The following is a 15,234-nucleotide window of genomic DNA, read 5'->3' on the forward strand; positions in this document are numbered from 1 at the left end:
TAGATTCTTCAAAATCGCTTAATAATCAACAGTTGAAATCAGGGTAGGTCATAAGACATTAGAGAAAATTGCATGGAACTGGGGGTCAGGAGACCTGAGTGGTGCAAGATTGGGCAAATACAGTATTGTAAGAGATCCTCTCCTCTAAATTGAAGAGAGAGGTGAGATCTGGGTTTCAATTTTGTTTAACCCTTTGTTCCAATCAAATATCATGATGAAATAAGCAATATGACACATCTATTATAAACCTGAAGAGGGGGTCGGGAGCTGAGAGCCAGCAATTCACCCTTCCTCTAGCTTCCCCTCCTCCTGTCTCTTCCCTAATTCCAACCACCGGCATCTGGACCCTGAGTGTGTTCCAAGTTGTTGGGGCAAGATTTGGAAATGACTGGATCAGCTAACCCCAAGTATTCAAATTCTAAGAATGAAATTCCCATAAACTGGAATAACCTCTGGGGCAAAAAACAAAAAGCATGAATTAAACTCTAAGAACTCCACAGTATTCATGATACCTCAATTAATAAATGGTGTCGCATGCCTGTAATTCCAGCTACTTGGGAGGCTGAGGCAGGAGAACCGCTTGAACTTGGGAGGTGGAGGTTACAGTGAGCCGAGATCATGACACTGCACTCCAGCCTGAGCAGCAGAGCTAGACTCCATTGCAAAAACAAACAAACGAAGAAAAAGTTCAACCTCAGGTAGGATGTGCAGGGGCTTCTATCTCAGGTCTTAGGTCTATTCCTGGGGACAGTAGGTAGCAATGAGGCAGACCGAGTTGAAGAGGCCGGTCCTATTTTTTTGTGCCTTGTGACCTAGCTAAGCCCCAGGACAAATGCAGGAAATAAAACTGCCAAATTTAATGGTTTACGCAAAGTTATCCAAGTAAATGGCAGAGTCCAGACCAGAGCCTAGTGCTGGCACTCCCAGTCCTAATCATTTTCAGAGAAACACATTGTCTTGCAGTACCAACTACATTCTGTGAAAGCCTGGACTGATAGGATTCATTTATGAAGGTTTTCAAATTCTATGTTATAAATCTGTGCTGCCCAATATGGTAACCACTAGCCAGTAACCACTGAGCCCTTGATTAGAGTAGGTAGGACTTGAGATGTGCTGTTTCATGTGTTCCGTATACATTTGATTTTGAAAATTTAGTACCCCAAAAAATGCAAAATATCTCATTAATAGTTCTGTTGACTTCATGTTGTAATGGTAATATTTTGGATATATTTGGTTAAATAATATATTTTTAAATTAATTTTGATTGGGCACAGTGGCTCATACTTGTAATCCCAGCACTTTGGGAGGCCAAGGTTGGTGGACTGCTTGAGCCCAGGAGTTCAAGATCAGCCGGGGCAACATGACAAAACCCAGTCCCAGTATCTACAAAAAATAAAAAATTAGCTGGGCATGATGGCGGGCACCTATAGTCCCAGCTACTTAAGGGTCTGAGATGGGAGGATCACTTGAGCCCAGGAGGTTAAGGCTGCAGTGAGCCGATTTCATGCCACTGCACTCCAGCCAGGGCGACAAAGGAAAAAATTAATTTCACTTCCTTTTTATTGCTTCTTTTAATGTAACTAGTAGAAAATTCTAAATTATATATATGACTCACATTATATTTCTATTGGTCAGAACTGTTAGAAAGTGATTGTTCTTTACAGAAGAGTCTTCAGAAAAAGATAGAATTGGCAGGGCTCATGAAAATCCTCTCTCCAGTGCAATCACTCCTAATTTATTTAAATAGACTAACTTGTGGTAAGAATATTTTGGTCTCTGCACAGAAGTTTACTGCTAATGATAATAGCAATAATAATAAAATAGCTACCACTTATTATGTCTTTTTGAAAAGACTTATGTTTTCTATTTGCCTCGTATACTTGTCACAACAATCCCATTGTTCCTAAGTTTTATTATTCACACTTTCCCAGTGAAGGAGTTGAGATTCTCAAAGAATTAGTAGCCTCCAAGATCACAAGCTGGTTAAGTGCTTATACCAAGATTCTACCCCAGGCCTCTTGCATTTAATACCTAGGAAATTAAGTGCTACACAATTCTGCTTTGCTGGGACTAACAGTCTGGATGAAAATACCGCCCTCAGAATTCCACAGATTCCCACTATATTTGAAGGCACTCGAGGGAAGATGGGATACACAAAGTGGGGCAAAATGGCCTTAGTCCTCAAGGATCTCACAGAATGATAGGGAAAACCTGCGCAATGAAATACATGGCAGAGGGCTGGGCACAGTTGCTCATGCCTGTAACCCAGCACCTCGAGAGGCTGAGGATCCCGAGGTCAGGAGCTCAAGACCAGACTGACCAACATGGTGAAACCCTGTCTCTATTAAAAATACAAAAAAAATTAACTGGTCGTGGTGGCGTGCGCCTGTACCTCCAGCTACTCAGGAGGCTGAGGCAGGAGAATTGCTTGAACCCAGGAGGCGGAGGTTGCAGTGAGCCGAGATCTCCCGGCTCGAGACACGACAGAGCGAGACTCCGTGTCAACAACAACAACAAAGAAATACATGACAGAGGAAAACCTCATGAGAGAGATGAAAACAAAATCCCCCAGCGGACAGGACAGACATGAATTCATTTCAGTTGTGGGGTAAACGGGAGGGTTTCATGGAAGAGGCAGCATTTCAGAAAGAACTCTAAAGATGAGGAAGGTTTTCTGGAGTTAGGAGTAGCTAGGGAGAGGCGTGCCAGGTGGAAATGGCAGGAACAAGATAAGTCCTGTGAGGGGACCACAAGGGGGTCCAGATGGCAGTTTACACATGGAAAGAGGCCAGAGAAAAGACGGAGGAGAGAGAGTTCCAAGTCTGGGCAGCTGAGGAGTGGGAATAAAGCAGAATCAAGATGTATATCCTGCTTTTTGACAAGGCAGTCACAGCATTTCTCCGGCTGAAAAGACGTTTTCAGTGTGACTTTCAAAATCAAAAATGGGTTTGTGTTAATGCACTTTGGAGCTAAAGTCTTTTTTCTAGTATCCCGCAGAAGGAGCAATAACACCAACCACAACAAAATCAGCCTTCTAAGACTTTCCAAGAATTACCCAATCTCCATGAGCCAAAAACAAAAAAACAACCAAACAAACCAAAAAACCCAAACATCCAAATGTGACACAGATACCACGGGGGCAACCCCCAGGTGGCCAACATTCTTCCGTATTCCAGGATACCAATCAGCAGAAACAGCCCCCATCCATGCTTGGATCAAAACTCTGGTTTTTCTTCTCTTCCATCAGAGAAAGACCTGTCTTTGAGTGCAATAGATTCACCAAGTCATCACAATTGCTAACACTCATAAGGCAGACAGACAAGACTGGAAGCACCTTTCACCAGATGTAGAAGAGAGTGAATAATTTTATTAGGGAACCCCTTTTTAGGTGTCTTCTGTTTCTCAAACATAATATTTAAGATGGAACTCGGCCTGGCACGGTGGCTCACGCCTATAATCCCAGCACTTTGGGAGGCCGAGGCGGGTGGATCACGAGGTCAAGAGATCGAGACCATTCTGGTCAACAAGGTGAACCCCCATCTCCAGTAAAAATACAAAAATTAGCTGGGCATGGTGGTGCGCACCTGTAGTCCCAGCTACTCGGGAGGCTGAGGCAGGAGAATTGCTTGAACCTAGAAGGCGGAGGTTGCAGTGAGCCGAGATGGTGCCATTGCACTCCAGCTTGGGTAACAAGAGCGAAACTCCGTCTCAAAAAAAAAAAAAAAGATGGAACTCACCCCTCAAATCCTGCACAGGGTAGCTGGAGTCCCCCCTTTCTAGAGAGCTACTTGGACTTGCACCTTTCTGCCATTCAATCCCAAAGGATTCACAGCTCCAACTCCACCCTCCCCAAACCCCAGTTCTGCTTGCAGATTCTTCCAGGAAGTTGGGACCATCAGGTGAGGCCTATTGTTGTGAAGAAGTACAGTGATTAAAATGTGGTCTCTGTCTAATCTTACCCTGGGAGTTTTCCTCTTGATTAAAATATGTGGGGGTGGAGTTAAGGAAAGGAGACCTGCTGAGGGGTAAATTTACTCCAGGTTAACCCAGCTTTCCATCAGTCATTTCCTGCAAACTCATTACTATAGCCAGGCACTAGCAAATCCTACCTTTCCAAAACTGGCCCTCGTCAAGAGGCACTTACTACTAATCCTGGATCTTCCTCTCTGACATTTCCTTTACTTACCAGGAATGTCTGGTCTTCCCAATTCCTCATCACAGACGGAAGAAAATCATCACAAGTCCACAAGTCCTCAAAGTCTGGAGCTTCCAGCTAGGCAGAATTTATTGGATGTTAGTTGTTCATTTTGAAGTATTCTCTTGGGTCTTTTTGATGAGATTGCAATCTTTATTTGGAGATGTTGAGACTTTATGGAAGAAAACCCTTCCTTCGGTGTATCATAATTCAAGAGGAGCTTGCTGGACATTTTTAAATGCCGATTGACTGTATGAGTTGAAATTGATGTTGTGAGAATGAGAACATGGAAAAGAGTGGGCAAAGGCACAGATGTTCTTCAGGGATACAGCATCCGGCCAAAGCTGGGATTTGATTCTCATTACAAAGTCAGTGCAGGCTAGAGTCTGCAATCTATCTGTTCTTCCTCTTATTTTTTTTTTTTTTTTTTTAGAAATGGGGATCTGGCTATGTTGCCCAGGCTGGTCTGAAACTCCTGGACTCAAATGATTCTCCCACCTTGGCCTCCCAAAGTGCTGGGATTACAAGTAAGAGCCACCACACCCAGCTCCAATCTTCCTCTTAATGTCTATTTAACATTTCCAGATTTTTCAGCTCTACCCTCATTGGCCCCACCGATTTTGCTATCTGATTCTATTGCCCTTTCAGTCATTATATAGAGCTTGGACTTGTTAACAAGTTTGAATAAATTTTCTTTCCTTTTTAGATTTTTAAAGACTGAAGTCTTCAAAACATCTCTTTGCAAAAGTGTACAAAATATAGATTAAAATGTTCGTGTTGCCCTCCTTCCTCCACTGCTTTATGGTCCCAGCCTTCACTCCACATTCTGCAGTTTATTCCTCTTTTGTGCTACAAGTATGTCTTGAGCCCCACTCTGCCTGGCAGTGTTTAAGGTGCTGTGGATAAAGTGGTGAACAGAGAAGAGGGGGTCTTGACTCTCATGGAACTTACATTCTGGTTGGGGGAGACAGACCCCAAACAAATAAATGCACACTGCTTTAAGAAACGACTTTGGATCTCACTCTGAGTGAAATAGGAAGCCATCATAGAACTTCATGAAGAAGAATGAAGGCCGGGTGCGGGGGCTCACGCCTGTAATCCCAGCATTTTGGGAGGCCGAGGCAGGCGGATCACCTGAGGTCAGAAGTTTGAGACAAGCCTGATCAACATGGAGAAACCCCATCTCTACTAAAAGTACAAAATTAGCCGGGGTTGGTGGCGCATGCCTGTAATCCCAGCTACTCAGGAGGCTGAGGCAGGAGAGTGCTTGAATCCAGGAGGCAGAGGTTGTGGTGAGCTGAGATCATGCTATTGCACTCCAGCCTGGGCAGCAAAAGTGAATTCTCCATCTCCAAAAAAAAAAAAATTGTATTTTTAGTAGAGATGGGGTTTCTCCGCTGTTGGTCAGGCTGGTCTTGAACTCTCAATTTCAGGTGATCCACCCACCTCGGCCTCCCAAAGTGCTGGGATTATAGGTGGACCACTGTGCCCAGTTGGCTTTTTTTTTTTTTAAAGGCTAACTAACTGGCTTGCTTTGTGGAAAATAGTTAGTAGGGTGAGAGACCACCTAGGAGGCCATTGGAAAAGGCCCAGTGAGAGATGCTGGTGGCTTGGATTAAGATGACTAACCTTGGATTAAGTCACCTTGGCTTAAGGTGACTAACCATGAAGGTAGGGAGAAGTGCTACAACTTAGGGATATGGTTTGGAAGAACTGTCAGGATTTGGTTAAAAAACTGGACAAAATCAGAAAAGAGAGCTGTGAAAGATAAAGCTGAAGTTTTAGGCTTGAGCAAGTAGGTAAATAGACTAACTAAAATGAGGTGGAGGGTTGAAGGTTCAAGTTAGGTGCAGGGGAATGAGGAACTCTGAATTCTCATAGATCTCCAAAGGGAAATCTCTAGATGGCAACAGCATTCTTGAGAGAGGTGAAGTTGGAGCTCTATATTTGGGACCTGTGATACACATGGAATTTAAAGCTCTGTGTAATCATGCCAAGGGAGCGTGACAATGAATGAAGATGGAAAAGATTCAAAACCAAAATGGGATGGAATAACTAAAAATTAAATGGTCAAAGTTGCTTTATTTAACATTATATATGCTAGTACATCAAACACTATTACAAAAGCTGGTATTATACCTAATCCAATTCATATTATATTATTCTGCCTCAGTTTGTTAGCCAAATTTTTATAAAATTTAATGACTCTAAACCGAGGTTTTTGGCATGAGTAGCTGTAGGAATGCAGTTGTAATTTACTGATTTGGGGAAGACTGAGAACAGACTTGTGGGGTGTGGTCAGGGCAGGAAGTCACAATTTGAGGCAACTGAGGGGAGAAGTTGAATAGACTGGTAGATATGAGAGAATGAATTCATGGGAGAGGTCCGTTTGAGACCTGATTTAGTTTTATCAGCTATTAGATAGTGTTCCTATAGGGCGTGAGTGAGTGTAGCTAGAGAATTGATAAGGACTGGGCCCCCGGCTCTCCAATGTCTAGAGGTGGAAAAGATATCAAAGAATTGAAAGGAAGATAAGGGAGGAAAAAGCAGAAGTGGTATCTGACATGCCAAATTATCTTAAAATTACAAGAACTCAAAACATCAAATAGTCTCAGAGTCTCCCCTATTTGGCACAAGCAAAGAATACTGTGTCTTTTATTTACTTCACCTCAGCATTTAATTCTAAATCTCCCCAGGAGTATAGATACATACTTGCTAACAAAATAATTATGTCATCCAAGCAATTTGGGAATGTTTTCCGAGGGGAATTTTTTGGAATTCTGTTTTCAGCTAGTCAGTTTTGCTCATTGCCTAGAGATTTTGGCTGGGTGTGACATATGGAGCTGGGCACACAGGGCACTGCTTCTCACCTCCACACTGTCATGCGAAGGAAGGTGTTCTTTCTGTCTCTCTGTTATAAATTTGAAGGCTTGAGGGCACCTAACTTTAAGCAACCCCAGGGAGCTATGCCTTTTGATTAGACTTTTACATTTTATCCTTTGCATTTCTTTGTCTTTTGAGGTTATGCCAAGATCCTTCCCTGGAGCATGGCCCATGGGGTTGGAGACGCCCTGCGAATGTTCTATGGATAGGCTCCAGGGGTCTGTAAACTTGAATGGGAAAAACAGTACCTCCTTATTTTCATTAACCTTCAATTGAAATGTAGCCATTCCTTCAATTAATGGATTGAATGAATGAATTTTCCCCGTCTCTACTAGAAAATTACATGAGTTTCAGCATTACCCCGGCTTTGTCACCCACAGAAATCACAGATGTTTTCATACCACCTTGTGATTGTTTCAGCTATCTCCAGATGTCATCTGTGTTCACCATAACATCAAAATTGCAGTAGTCCCCTCACTTGTTGTCTTATTTTGTTAGTAAAAAAGCAGATATACATATAACTGTATTTCGAGGTAATCAGTTTGCTCTTTAATCTTACGCATTTTGTTTCAGATACTTATGCATTTCATTGTATTCTGAGAAGGCTTGTCAGCAGACTGTGATAGGGGCCTGTGGTGCAGAATAGTGGAGGACCCTGCTATCTCTAAAGAGATAATGCTATTTTACTGGATGTATATGTATTAATTTTTATTTCTATTTTTTGTAGAGATGGGGTTTCACCACATTGCCCAGGCTGGTCTCGAACTCCTGGTCTCAAGCAAGTCACCCACCTCAGCCTCCTGAAGTTCTGGGATTACAGGAATGAGCCACCGTGCCCAGCCTCTGCTTTGTTCAATGACATTAACTTCATTCGTGGTGTCTTTTCTTGTCAGAGGCTTTACATTTTAGGTGGTGAAGTCTGCTATTATTACTTTTTCTCCATGGCTTCTAGGCTTTGTGTATTTCTTGGAAAGGCCTTCCCCACTCAAAAGTAATAAACATACATCGTGACTCTCCAATATTTTCTTTCAACATTTTAATAGGGCTTTTGCTTTGTTTTGTTTTCCTTTTTATTTTATTTGTTTATTTTGTTTAGAAATGTAGTCTTGCTATTTTGCTCAGGCTGGCCTGGAACTCCTGGGCTCAAATGATCCTCCCATCTCAGCCTCCTGAGTAGCTGAGACTACAGGTGCATGCCACTGGGCCCAGCTTGTTATGTTTCTTGTGTAGCACTTTAATCCAATTGGAATATGTTTTTATGTCTGCTGTAATGTAAGCATCTAACTTTTCTATTTGACTTTCTAAAATGGCAGCCAAATATCCCAATAGTATTTACTGGATAGTCAATAAATTTGTCATTTATTTTATATTTAGTAGCTTTACTGTGGTATAATATTATACATATTTAAAGTGTACAATTGGATAAGTCTTGACATATCTATATACCTATGAAACTATTACCACTATCAGGAGAGTGAACAATTTGTATTTTTAAAATAATTTCCATTTTATCTTTTGAATAGTTAATATATTTATATAGTTCAAAATTCAAAAATTTTGCAAACCCTGCACTTGATGGATCAGCTGGCACCACCCAGATCAATAAACTGGCTCATCTCATCCTGTGGCCCCCACCCAGAAACTGACTCAGCCCAAGAAGACAGCTTTGACTCCCTGTGATTTCATCCCTGACCAATCAGCACTCCTGGCTCACTGGCTTTCCCCCACCCACGAAGTTATTAAAAATTCTGTTCCTCTATGGCAGGGCATGGTGGCTCATGCCTGTAATCCCAGCACTTTGGGAGGCCAAGACGGGCAGATCACAAGGTCAAGAGATCAAGACCATCCTGGCCAACATGGTGAAATTCTGTCTCAACTAAAAATACAAAAATTAGCTGGGCACTGGCATGCACCTATAGTCCCAGCTACTCGGGAGGCTGAGGCAGGAGAATTGCTTGAATCCAGGAGGCGGAGGTTGCAGTGAGCCAAGATTGTGCCATTGTACTCCAGCCTGGTGATAGAGCAAGACTCGGTCTCAAAAAACAAAAACAAAAACACCACCTCTGCTCCTGGAATGCTCAGGGAGACTGATTTGAGTAATAATTCAATTCTGGTCTCCTGCATAGCCGGTTCTGTGGGAATTACTCATTCTCTTGCAATTCCCCTGTCTTGATGAATTGGCTCTGTCTAGGCAGAGGGCATGGTGAACCCCCTTGGGTGGTTACACTTGATGGCATCCATGGGATTGCTGCAGCAAACCCTGACTCTGTAGGGGGAAGACCCAGCATCCTCTCTGATTTGCTGAATTAGAAACTAGAATTAGCCAAGGCTGATCACTCAGTCTCTGCCCATTCTGCCTCTGTTCCATGAGATTTGGCCTCATTAAAACCGACCAGCAGGCCGGGCGCAGTGGCTCATGCCTGCCTGTAATCCCAGCACTTTGGGAGGCCGAGGCGGGTGGATCACGAGGTCGAGAGATGCCATCCTGGTCAACATGGTGAAACCCCGTCTCTACTAAAAATACAAAAAACTAGCTGGGCATGGTGGTGCGTGCCTGTAATCCCAGCTACTCAGGAGGCTGAGGCAGGAGAATTGCCTGAACCCAGGAGGCGGAGGTTGCGGTGAGCTGAGATCGTGTCTCCATCCTGGGTAACAACAGCGAAACGCCATCTCAAAAAAAAAAAAAAAAAAAAAAACTGACCAGCAGTGGGTCAAGCAAGTTTCTTCAGTGTTTGTCCAGCTCCTCCTAATCTAAATGTCCTCTAAGGGGAAGGATCATCTTAGCGCCCTTACCCATCCATGTAACTTCTTTCTGGGACATACAGCTTCATGAAATTCTAGGGAATGGGCATTCTTGCCAGACATGTTCTAACATGAAACAATGCTTAGTTTCAAACTGATATATCAATATCAGTATGATAAGGACATATAAGAGGAAGAATAATCTTAAATGTATGTCAGTATTGGAAGTGAAAGAGAAGCATGAATTTATTTTGAATATAGTGATGAAAAAGAAGTCAGCTTTATTGCATAACCTCCCATAGAGTTAGTGCAAGCCATGATTACAATAAACTTTTATGGTCTCTCTCTCTCTGTGTTTTGTTTCTGTTTTAAATTTTTAGTTTCAAAAATCATTCTCTAAGTGCCACTGAGTTTAAGCACACTTCACTGAGGAGCGTGTTAGTGTGTGTCACAGCATCTGTGTTGTATTTTGGGAGGTCCATGGGACTTAATTGGAAAGAAAGTTGGCTGTAATTTCTTCCTTTTGTCCCCTTACTTGAAAAAAACAAAGCCTGGCTGTTGCTGTTTGAAGACTCTTTTAAAAAGTTACTCTTCAGCTTCCTCTTGATTTGTGTTTCTTGCTAAAAGTTTTCCCAGGGGAGGGCTGAAGACAACCCAGAGCTGTTTAGGCATTCTGTTGGATTCCCTTTCTATCAAAGGGCTCCAGATAAGAGCCCTGAAGGAGGGAACACATTCAGTTCTCCCCGTAGGATGTCGGTTCTTTATAGTAACCTCTCCCACAGCCCCAAGCGCTCAGTACTATTCACTTTCTACCAGGACCCTTAACATAGCACAAAGAAAGACTTTGAAAGTTTCTGGACCCCATAACCCAGCTGAGAGCCCAGGATGCAGGATACCACACAGCAGTCTTCAAAAAGCCCCTAATTTTATTTCTGTCTCTGATTTCTGAACCACAGTTTTCTACTTGAACAAGGGGAAGAACAGCTGTGTAAATAAATACGGATGACTGAAACAGGCAAAATGCTTTTCCCAATCAACTCACATAGACTCTCTGTAGATTGTAAGACGAATAATGACATGGACAAAAAGTGCTCCAATACATGGTATTCTTTGGGAAGAGATTTGTTGGATATTAAGTATCCAGAATAGTTGGCTCTATAAAATAGGGATGTGGGCTGTTAGTGACCAGAAACAGTTAATGGTATCATATTATTTTAGTCAGAAACTTTCACAAAGTTTTTCTAAGATCAATCATTCATTCAACAAACATTTATTGAGCATCTACTATATAAAAGCACTTTTTCCTAAGTGCTTTGAGGACACTTGGTAAGCCTGAATGACATCTGTCTATGCCTTTAGGGCTGTGGAACAGAGCAAAGGGATAAATGGTGATTAAGAGTATCATTTCTGAAATCATCTGGCTTAGGTTTGAGCTCTAATTTCATTACCTGCTAGCTGTATGGCTTTGGGCAAGTTCCAAAGCTTTTCTGAGCTTCGGTTTCTTCATTTTCAATGTTGTCTTTTTCACAATGACATTATGAGGAATAAATAACGTGATGGAGGGTACCTGCCACATAATAAAAATCTCAATATAAAGATTAACTATTATATTAGTTGGGGTATGGACAAAGCTAATATAGCGAAAAGACTGCAAATTCCAGTAGCAAAGCATAAGCATAATAGAGGTTTACTCTTCTTTTTGTCCAGAGGTAGGAAGTCTGTGGCTATACGAGGGCCTCCACATTTTCGACATGTGGCTTCCGTCTCTAAAACCAAGATGGTTGCTCTGGCCCTTAGCATGCCCCAGTGAGCAAGAAAGGTAAAAGGCCAGGTGAAGGACATCAACAATAAATTCAACAAACTTTAAGGACATCACCCAGAAGTGGCTCACTTCATTTCTGGTTACATTTCATGTTCCAGAACTTAGTCACCTGATTGTGCCAATCTGCATTAGAGGGGAGGGAACGGTAGTCTCTAGCTGACCACCGGCTCAGTTAAAACTCCTAATTTCCATTGTGGAAGATGTTGGGTCATAAGCCATCTCGACCACAGCTATCATTATTCACTGGCCATAGGACTTATGAAAATCACTGCTGTAAGAGCCTTGAAAGTCACAGGAGGTAGACTCCGGGACACATGAGGAAAGAAGAAAACATCAGATGGAGGGATAGAGAGCTAGAGGCATCAAAGAGAAGAGGTGTTCAGAGTGTACGGAGAAGTCCAGATTATCAGAGTGTAGCAGGTAGTAGCAGAACTGTGTGGAAAATAAAGCCATATCAGAGGTGAACAGCAGGCCGGGAAGGCTCTAAGACATCCGGCCTGCATTTGTTAGGCCATGAAGACACGGTAAAGTTTTTTGTTTTTTTTGTTTAAACGAAAGGTCTCACATATTTATTACTCAACTCAGGCAACCAGTGGTTTCATAATAGGTTCAGAGAGGAAAAATACATTCCCAATAAAACAAGTCCAACTCTCCAGACCGTGGCGACGTTTTCAGCTTGATATGGTAACACGATTGTGACCCTCAGACAGCATCAATATGTGTGCCATCTCATGTGCATTTCCCTATAGACCCAACTTGGTTCTTCTCCGATTTCTCCTTTTGGAGTTGTACCTGATTTTACTACCAATTTTCATCTGAATCCACTGGGGAATGGGACAATTTTGCTTTTGTTTCTTGGGCAGGAATCACCTAATCCCGAAAGTCTTGTGAGAAGACATGGTGGGAAGCGGAGCCAAGCACACACCATGATGGCAGAGAAAGGAAGAGAGGGGAAGTGAGAAGAGATGGTAAAGTTTTGTGAGCAGGGGAGGGAAAAATGGGGGATGACCTGATATAAGAACATATGTCTGACAGCAGAGAGTAGAATGGATTGACAAGGCAGTGAGTGGAGGCTGTGAGACTGACTGGGGAGGGCATTCCAATACACCAGGGATGAGATTCTCAGGGCCCAATCTGGGCCCAGGTGGTGTTGGGATGGGAAAGAAAGAGCCAGGTGGGAGGTACCTTTGGAAACAGAATCAACAAGATATGATAACCAAATAAGTATGGGTTTGAAACAAATAGTGCAGAATGACACAAATTCCACAGTTTTAGTTTTCGTCAGGACAGAGAAGCCATTAACAAGGAGAGAGAAGCTGGGAGGGTGCGGAGAAGGACTGGGATGAAGTGCTGGCTTGTGAGACAGGAAAGGGAAGAGTCTCACGGTGCTCTTATAATGGAATTTTCTTTTTTGGATAATTATTTAATGTCTGCTTTCCCTTGCTACACCGTAAACACATCTACTAATACAGAAAAAAACCATCTCAAACTTTGTGGTGTAAAACAAACAAATAATTATTTATTATTATTATCTCTCATAGTTTGGACGATTGCCTTTGCTCAGGTTGGCAGGTTTCACTCAGTGTCTCTTATTTACTTGTAGCCAGATGAGGGCTGGGTTGGAATCATCTCAAAATCCTCTCCACTCACATATCCGGTAGCTGCCAGTGACCATTAACTGAGCCCTCAGTCGGAACTCTCAGCCAGAACACCTATATACGGCCTCCCCATATGGCCTGAATTTCTTTGCAGCATAGTGGCTGGGTTCCCAGAGCATCCCGAAGAAAGCTAAGGAGAAGTTTCATTGCTGTTTACTTTCAAGTGACACAGTGTCACTTCTGCTGCATTTTATTCATGAGTAGCAAGTCACCAAGGCCAGCCCATATTTCAGGGTTTGAGGGGAGAGATACTAGAGAGTTTATAGACACATTTTGTGAGGACAGGGGGCTGGTCTGTCTTTTTTTTAACCTCTATATTGTCAATGCTTGGGGAAAAGTCGCATAATGTGTGGTCAGTGAAAGTTTGTTGAACAAATGAATGAAGACGAACATAAGCAGGTTCCAGTGCCTCGGAGAAATTGTTCAGTGTGAGGACTGGGAAATGTTGGCTCTTACTAACTGTTCATTACCAGTATGGCCACCATTTCTATGTGAGGGGGCTCAATTTTCAGTAACTTTCACTAATTTGAAATTTGGGAAATGTTCAGTGGGAGAAAAAGGACATCGGAATTCCATTTTATTGAGTACATTGGCTCTTGAGTTTGGCACAAGTGGATCAGAGAGGCAAAATCTGAGCCATCTGATGGTTGGTACTGCAAGACAAGCAGCTCCTGTCCGCTCCTCCAGGTCCTGAGTCTGGTGAATGGGAAGAGGCATGGAGGAGGTAGGAGTAGGGTGTCAGCAGCCAGAGGCTCAACTTCTCTCATTTCCTATGTACTCCTTCTAAGGTATCCCCTTTTCCTCTTTTTCAAATTCTGGTGATGTAGCTGGCATTTCCCGAGGAGAATACTTTTAAGAAAAGCTGTGCCTTTAAATATAAAGAAATACTAACAAATAAAATTAGAGAAATATTTATTCATTATAGAGCATTTGAAAAATATCAAGCATTATAGAAAACAAAAGCTGTACATGTTTCTATTAGCCAGGAACTACTATCTTAGGTAATATTTTCATTGAATATAATAACGAGATAGTTGGAATAATACAATACAGAAAGTAGTACATATGATTTTTAAAACCTATCTTTATAGTAAAGACATTTTTCTAAAGTTTCTAACTCTGCCTTACTTGTTTTAGCGGAAAATTACTTAACCTTGCCAGGCATGGAGGCACGTGCCTGTAGTCCCAGCTACTTCGGAGGTTGATGCTGGAGGATTGATTGAGCCCAGGAGTTCTGGGCTGTAGTGCGCTATGCTGATTGGGTGTCCGCACTAAGTTCGGCATCAATATGGTGACCTCTTGAGAGTGGGAGACCACCAGGTTGCCTAAGGAAGGGTGAACCGGCCCAGGTAGGAAATGGAGCGGGTAAAAACTCCCATGCTGATCTGTAGTAGGATTGTGCCTGTGAATAGCCACTATACTCCAGCCTGAGCAACATAGTGAGACCCCGTCTCTTAAAAAAATTTTTTTAAATTAGTTAACCTCTCTAAACCTCAGTATTCTCATTTGTAAAATGGAGATAATAATAGTACCTTCTTCACAAGATTGCTGTCAGAACCAAATAAGATGACATGTAAATTTCTTAGCTTGCACCTAGCATATGGTAAACATTAAATGTTAGCTAATATTAGTATTTTTCATGTCATGCATGAATTCATTGTATTATCAAAATATGATTTTTCAATTGGTGAAAACTATGTCATTGTATAGCTGTACCATGATTTGTTTACTGTTTTCCTGTTTTTGGACATTTATATTGGGAAAAATGCTTATTATAAATAACTTTATGATAAAAGTCCTTCAATATGAAACTTTGTCCACCTTTCAGAGGAAGGTAAATTCTTGGAAGTGAAAGTAATTTTTGAGGGAAGGGGAGAGAACATTGTGGGAGTTGGAGCTTTCCTAATCCAGCTCAGCTCAATTCTTATCTCCCT

At 42.2% G+C, this 15,234-nt stretch overlaps 1 pseudogene; it reads right to left on the reverse strand.

The window, feature by feature from the left end:
• Window positions 1-12,385: 12,385 nt before the first annotated feature.
• LOC108590543 (ribosomal protein eL39-like 2) lies at window positions 12,386-12,541 on the reverse strand (annotated as a pseudogene).
• Between the last annotated feature and the right edge of the window lie 2,693 nt (window positions 12,542-15,234).

The sequence above is a fragment of the Callithrix jacchus genome, chromosome 2 (assembly GCF_049354715.1).
Source record: "Callithrix jacchus isolate 240 chromosome 2, calJac240_pri, whole genome shotgun sequence".
NCBI classification, from domain to species: domain Eukaryota; kingdom Metazoa; phylum Chordata; class Mammalia; order Primates; family Cebidae; genus Callithrix; species Callithrix jacchus.